The 7382-nt window shown below is 47.2% G+C and overlaps 1 pseudogene across 1 annotated transcript; it reads left to right on the forward strand.

Annotated features, from left to right (window-relative positions):
• The first annotated feature begins 4677 nt into the window (after positions 1-4677).
• LOC306641415 (S-methyl-5'-thioadenosine phosphorylase-like) lies at positions 4678-5393 on the forward strand (annotated as a pseudogene). Its single transcript has one exon. The product of its transcript is annotated as an S-methyl-5'-thioadenosine phosphorylase-like (transcript).
• The last annotated feature ends 1989 nt before the right edge of the window (positions 5394-7382 follow it).

Here is a 7382-nt window from a genome sequence, read left to right on the forward strand (position 1 = left end):
ACAACCTCCTATTTGTGTAGACAAATAGGGGTGCTTAAAGGGACAAGTGAGTCAAAGAGGCAACATGGACACTAAGATTGTACTCTGGCTTTCTGGCAAAGGAAGCCCTGGGGTGCTGGGTCTTCTCTTTAGAAAACATTTATTTATCCTCACCCTCCAGCACCCTCTTTGCCAACACCAACGCCCTTCCTCGTTTAGAATTTGGGTGAGGCACTGATGCTGCACTGCCTCCTGTCTTGAGCACAATTTGCTTAGGTAACCTGACCTGTAGGCTGCGCTTCCTGAGGCAAGTTGAGGCCCAGATTTCTGACAACCTTTGTCCCACAGGCCCTCAGGGCCAGAAGGCAGGGAGCCAGGCAGCATCGCTGGCCTCACCAGAGGGCTGAGTGCAGAGCCAGTTAGCCAGCCAGTTGAACAGAGGGTTCTGGTTACACTGAGGGTTTTTTTTTTTAACAACTTCCTAACTAACCCTTTGGTTAGTTTGGGTAGGTAGGCCTGCTTTCTACATGCTCACAAGAGAATATGCATTCAAATAGAGTGATAGCTAGTTAATGTTTATGGTACTTGAACCAAGGCCTTAGCATTTGAAATGCAATGCCTAATGTAAACGCCACAACTTTAGAAGTTGGTACTAGGAGTTAAGTGCTATTTTTACCCCCTATTAAGGACAGGAGAACTAAGCCTCATACGTCAGGAAGACAGTTGTAAAAACCAGGGTCTGTTTCCAAAACCATGCCTATATTCTCTTCCAGTGTTCTCAGCTTCCAGGAGCATCCCTCCTTCATCAGAGTCCCCTGGAAAGGCATGTTGAGCTGGGTGATGTTTAAGCCCTGCCCTTGGGTTTCTGAGTCCCCAGTTCTGGATGGGGCCTGAGTCTGTATTTCTCATAAGCACCTGCAGGACTATTGGCCGGGGACCCAATCTCTAAGTCGCACTGCCCTGCATCATTCCCAGGCCCCAAATCAACTGCAGGCATCTTGGTCTCACACTCTGCTAGTGTTGTCACCTCTTGGTCTTTATCCAAGAAATTCAGTCACTAAGGAGTGTGGCGCATTGCTGTCACCTTGGCCACAAGAGCCCCTCGGCCCCATGCAGGGAAGGCAGACGCTGGCGCCCACAGCTGCGCTCGACACCACGTCTTTCACAGGGGCAAAGCAGTCAGCGTTCTACACAGAACTGACCGTCCTTGTCCTCACGGGAACCATGGGCGTCACAAACAGGCTGGGGTCTGTGTCAGGGTTAACCGGGAGATAAGGTCCCCGGCTAATGGCTCTCTGGCTCTCAGCGCACCGCTGCCATCATTTTACGCTGATTGTAGCACCGTGTAATTAATGAGCTTGCTTCCACGGTAAGGAGCGCTCGGAGAGGACAAGGCTCCATCCTGTCTGTTGGCACCCCCACTCTGCCCAGCACCTGGACAGTGGCCGGCACACAGGATAGGGGCGAACAAACTGTGCTGGGTGAACAAAAAACCAAATGGACAGGAGCTGGGGTCGTGGTCAGTGGTGGAGCGCTTGCCTAGCTTGTGTGAGGCACTGGGTTCGATCCTCAGCACCACATAAAAATAAATGAATAAAATAAAGCTCCATCAACATCTAAAAATATATGCGTGTATGTGTGTGTGTGTGTGTGTGTGTGTGTGTGTACGCCAAGTGGACAGATGGACAAGTGGACAAATAAGAGAATGAACAAGTGCCAAGAGAGTCATGGACAGGCTGTGGAACAGGGACAGAGGTGACTAGCTGAGAGAAGCTGGAATAACTTAACTGGAGAGAGACCAGGAGAAAGACCCCTCTTGAGGAAACTCGCCTCCCTCTTTCCTTTCTGAAAGAGACCATCCTTCATAGGGGTGAAAGGTGTGGCCTTGTGTGTTCCTCCTTCACAGGAATGTGGACAGAGGTATATCATTGGCTAGGACTGTCCTAACAAAATACCACAAGCTGAGTGACTTACATAACAGAATGTGCTGCCTCACAATTCTGGAGGCAAGTCTGAGATTAAGCGGTCAGCAAGGTTGGTTCCCTCTGAAGGCTGTGACAGAATCTGTCCCAGGCCTTTCCCCTGGCTTCTAGTGTCTTGCTGGTGACCTTTGCCCTTCCTTGACTGGTAGACATAGCTCGTCAATCCTGCCTGTCATCACATGGCCTTCTCCCTGTGCAGTATTCATGACTGTCTCTAGATCCCACTTTTCATGAAGACACTAGTCCTATTAGGTTAAGGTTCATTAAAATGACTCCATCTTAACTACATTTGGCTGCAATGACCCTATTTCCAAATAAGCTCATATGCTGAGGTACTGGGGTTAGGACACCAATATACCTTTTTTGGGAGGGGACACAATTCAACCTGTAACGGGTGGTTAGCAGTAATGTTTGCTGGCACAATTTGCATCAGTAGATCTCCCTCACTGACGCTTATGGGTTATCTGTCAACAGCACCTTCAGGTCTATAAGGAAAACGAGTTGGAAGTCTCTGGAAGGGAAGCTGGTGAGAAGAGCTGCTGAGAAGGTGAGAAGGTGGTCAAAGGTACTGGCTCCCTGAGGCCGTGGGAGAAGCAGGGGTAATGCCCAGGCAGTGGATTTGCCCACACACTTTTGTTGGCAGCTGTTTCCTGGGGCTGGTGAAGAAGAGCTGAGGGCCTGGGTTGAAGCCCCACAGGCAGGGCTGCAGGTTCTGGGCACAGCTCTCCTCTCAGGATCTGCCTCAACGAGCCTGCCAGCTGCATCCCTGGCACCAGCCAAAGTCACCAGAGGACCAGCTTGGGCTTGACTTTCGGACTTCTCTTTCTGGAACTTTTCATTGTGGGTGCAAGTTACAACACCTGCTGCCTCCTCCCTGCCACCTCTTTCCTGTGGCACAGGAAGAAAGGAAGGTCATTTGGGGGCACAGGCCCTCTGGCCCAGGCTGAGCAGGTGCAGTTCTGATGCTTCCACTTCCCTTGAGCCTCAAGTGTGTTATTATGGACCCCCTCCCTCACTCCCTCCTTCCCTCCAGGACCCACCACCATCTGAGCGTTTGCACTGGCACATGCCTGGTGGGGGAGGGCGGGGAGACACCTCTACCTTGCTTCTATGATCTAATTTTCTTATTCCATCGTGCTTATAATGAAAGGAACAGCCAGTAAGTACACAGATCATGTATTGGAGAGCACCTTTAGATCCCAGGTACCCTTCCTCCTGCAAGGACTGTAGACAGATTGAGCTGGATTTGAATTTATCAGAACAGGGACTTGGCAGAGTCCTGAAGACAGAGATCTTTCTCCCCATGAACTCTGCTTGGCTGGTCTGTCGACCTCGCACAGTCCCCCTACACCCCGCTCCCCCCATCTGCCTCATCCACGCCCCTCCGTGGCTTCCACTATCACTCACCGCTGATGACCCAGGCGTCTGGCTCTCTGTCCCAGGTCATCTATCCACGGCTGTGGGATTCTCTGACAGAGGGTGGCAGGACTCGCCCTTCCTTCCAGACCTGCTCCCTCCTCCTCATATCAGGGGTCATCATTCCAGGAACCTCGGCATTGGCCTCAGTGCCTCCCTCCCATTTATTGGCCACATTCCTGTCTCCAAGTCCTGGTTGTTCAACTTTCTAACTGTGCCTTGATGGCAGCCTCAACTCTGTGCCCAGCTCCATGGCCTTGGTTTAGGGGCCTTCCTACGCCCCATGGTAACCTCTTATCTGGGTGCCCTACCTCCAACCATGAGATCTCTTTTTGATTTTTAGATGCTGAGTATCTGACTGTGCCCTCACCCCCTTGCTGAGAACCCTTCACCGTCTCCCTGTCACCCCAGGATGCAGCCAGCACTCCTCTTCAGCCAAGATCCAAGGACCTAGAGGCCTGGGTCAGCCTCCAGTAGCCTCTTTGCTGGCACCCAGGGATCCCCCAGTTCCTCTGCTGAAACACTGTCCCTGAGGTGGGAATTAAGGGATACAGAGAGATCGCTGAGTCTCAAAAGAGAATTAGCCATAAACTGTTGAATGTAGAAAACTCTTGAGCAACCCAGGCCTCACGGCTTGTCATTGGCTGACAAAAAAACAGAAAAACCTCCAGGATAACCAAACCACTTCTTTAGGGACCCTGCTGCATTTGAGGCTTTGGACTAAGAACTGACCCTAATCCCATTATAATAGTAAGATGCACCCCTGCGGTGGAGATTAAAGATGCTAATGAGACATGTGATGCTTACAGCAGTTGCGCTATCAAGGGGAAATTTCGTAACCCCACCCTGACTCCACATCTAGTCCGGCCCCCTAACTACTGTCCCTCTGTAACCCTGAAAAAATGGGACCAAGAGGAGGTAACTCCCCCCGCCCTCTCCAGTGTGTACTTTCTCTCTATAATAAATCTCTTGCTCTGTTGCTCAAAAACCTGGAAGTTCTGGGTAGACATTTCTTCCACTCCTAGAGACCTCCATGGTCCCCTGAATGGTGACATTTCCACTGTCTTAAAAGTGTGTTTGGTCTTTGACGCATTCCTTGCACAAGACTCCCCAAACCCTTGGAATTTTCTGAACTGTAGGTATGCCTTGTTATTCATAAGAATCCCTTTTGGGCCACGCTGCCTCGCTGCCTCATCTGGGCCCGGCACGCTCACTCATTGCAGCCTCTCCCCAGCGCAGGCATGGCCTCGGACGCTGCTACCACTGCTGTGAAGAAATGGAGAAGAACCTATGAATACAAATTGGAATGATTGGTGGAACAGGCCTGGATGATCCAGAAATTTTAGAAGGAAGAACTGAAAAATATGTGGATACTCCATTTGGCAAGCCATCTGATGCCTTAATTCAGGGGAAGATAAAAAATGTTGATTGTGTCCTCCTTGCAAGACATGGGAGGCAGCACACCATCATGCCTTCAAAAGTCAACTACCAGGCGAAGATCTGGGCTCTGAAGGAGGAGGGCTGTACGCATGTCATAGTGACAACAGCTTGTGGCTCCTTGAGGGAGGAGATTCAGCCTGATGACATTGTCGTCATCGATCAGTTCATCAACAGGTCCTCAGAGAAACTGCTAAGAAGTTAGGACTCCGATGTCACTCAAAGGGGACAATAGTCACAATTGAGGGACCTCAGTTTACCTCCCAGGCAGAAAGCTTCATGTTCCGCACCTGGGGGACAGACGTGATCAATATGACCACAGTTCCAGAGGTGGTTCTTGCTAAGGAGGCTGGAATTTGCTATGCAGGCATCGCCATGGCAACAGATTATGTTTGCTGGAAGGAGCACAAGGAAGCAGTTTCAGTGGACCAGGTTTTAAAGACCCTGAAAGAAAATGCCAACAAAGCTAAAAGTTTACTTCTCACTCCCATACCCCAGATAGGATCCATTGAATGATCAGAAATACTCCATAACCTGAAGAATATGGCCCAGTTTTCTGTTTTATTACCAAGACACTAAAATAGTATGACTGGGGCTGGGGATATAGCTCAGTTGGTAGAGTGCCTGCCTCCAAGCACAATGCCCTGGGTTCAATCCCCGGCACCGCAAAAACAAACAAACAAACAAAAAACAAAGAAAAAATAGTATGACTGCCCAGAAGAAAAGAAGACTTACCAGTTATTTTGGGTATTTGCTTAACTTGAGGGGAAAACAAAAAACAAACAAAAACTTGGGAAAGACATGGAGCTCTTTTGTCCTTGCCTGCAAAAGAAGAGCATGTGGGAGGACATTGCACGTACTGGATATCCTGCCTTAGAGACTGAGACTGCTCGACAGCATAGAGAAAAGCAAACGAACAGTAAGCATAGGGGCAGTCTTACATTTGGGGGAAAAACACCAAGAAGTGAGCATTCTCATCTCACTTCCCCTATTAAATATGCAACAATAAAAAGGTTTGAGGGTAATATCTACTTTCCTACATTGCCATGAAATATGGGGAAGAAATGGAACTCTGGCTATGTATTGTAAATTGGTACAATCTTTTTGGAGGGCAATTTGGTAAAATGTATCAGAAGGCTTAGAAATATTTATGCACTTTGTTGGGTGTTCTTAGAAATTTCTCTTTAAAAAATTGTCAGAGATACATACAAAATCTATGTATGAAGAAATATGCTTAACAGTTATTGTTACAATAGCAAGTATTCAGAACAATCTGGATTCCCAACAACTGAAGGTCAATTATGGTTTAGTTATAATTAGATTGTAAAGCAATCAGCTGAAGATCATGTTTTCATGTAATATTTAATGTTCTAAAGAAATGGCCGATGTATATTGGAGAAAAAGGAAACATTTTAACTATACTAGATTTGTTTTAAAATGCTATATAAATGTAACAAGACCAGAAGGAAGTATACATAATCTTTTATTGTATTTGGGAAAGGGATCCTAGATAATTTTAATTTTCTTTGAATCTTTCTGTATCTTCACATTTTTCTACAATTAGTAAAAAATAATAAAGTTGAAAAATAGAAGTGGATTTAAACACTTTCTGGCAATAAATCAAAATTTAAAAGGAAAAAAAAAGAATCTCTTTTAATCATGTTTATGTTAATGAAGTGCATTAGGTGGAGGAGGAGCTAGTAACCTCAGGCTGGCACTAGTCACCAGAAAGACTAGTGATTAGGGGTTCTGAAATCTCAGTTGCACTAACCAACCTCTGGGAGGGGAAGATTAAGATCCATAAAATGAGGGTGAGCATGAGATTTGACCATCTTCTAGCTGGCATCTGTCTGTCTGAGCCCTCTGCTCACTTCACTTTGGCTGGTGTCTGGGTTGGTGAACATGTAACATGAACTTAGATTCTTCATTTGGGCCTGCAAATGCCCACTGGGTAACTAAAAGCAAGATAAAATACTTGGCATCTCTGCCTCCATTTGTGCCTCTCTCCCTTGCTCTGAGTTACCTTGGACCCCCAGAACATCTTGTGGTGAGTTGAAACCACTCCCCCTCACCCAAAACAGCAACATCCTAATTACTGACAAGTCCCCTCCTGACCAATTCTGAGCGAATGATGGATCAGACTGTGTAAACCCCCAACTCTTGCACTCATTCACCTTTCTAAAAAACCTCAAAGTCAAATGCTTGGTATGGTGGGCACACCTGTAATCCCTGCAGCTGGGGAGACAGAGGCAGGAGGAGTTCAAAGCCAGCCTCAGCAACTTAGTCCCCTCTAAATAAAATATTAAAAAGGGCTGGGGATGTGATCTGGGGTTCAATCCCTGGTATCAAAGACAAACAAACAAACAAACAAACAAAAACACTCAAAGTCATTGTCAATCACTAAAAAACAGAGCTAAGGATGTGGGTCCCTTTATTTTTCTGGTGTGTCTATACCAGTTCAAGTTCCTTTCTTGCTTTACACCATTACTTTTTGCATTTGGTTTTGGGATGCATGGTCAGACCTGATTTGTTAGGATCCCCAGATTCAGGACTGTCCTGGGACTCCAG

Source organism: Sciurus vulgaris (genome assembly GCF_902686455.1).
Source record: "Sciurus vulgaris genome assembly, chromosome: 12".
In the NCBI taxonomy this organism is placed as follows: Eukaryota; Metazoa; Chordata; class Mammalia; order Rodentia; family Sciuridae; genus Sciurus; species Sciurus vulgaris.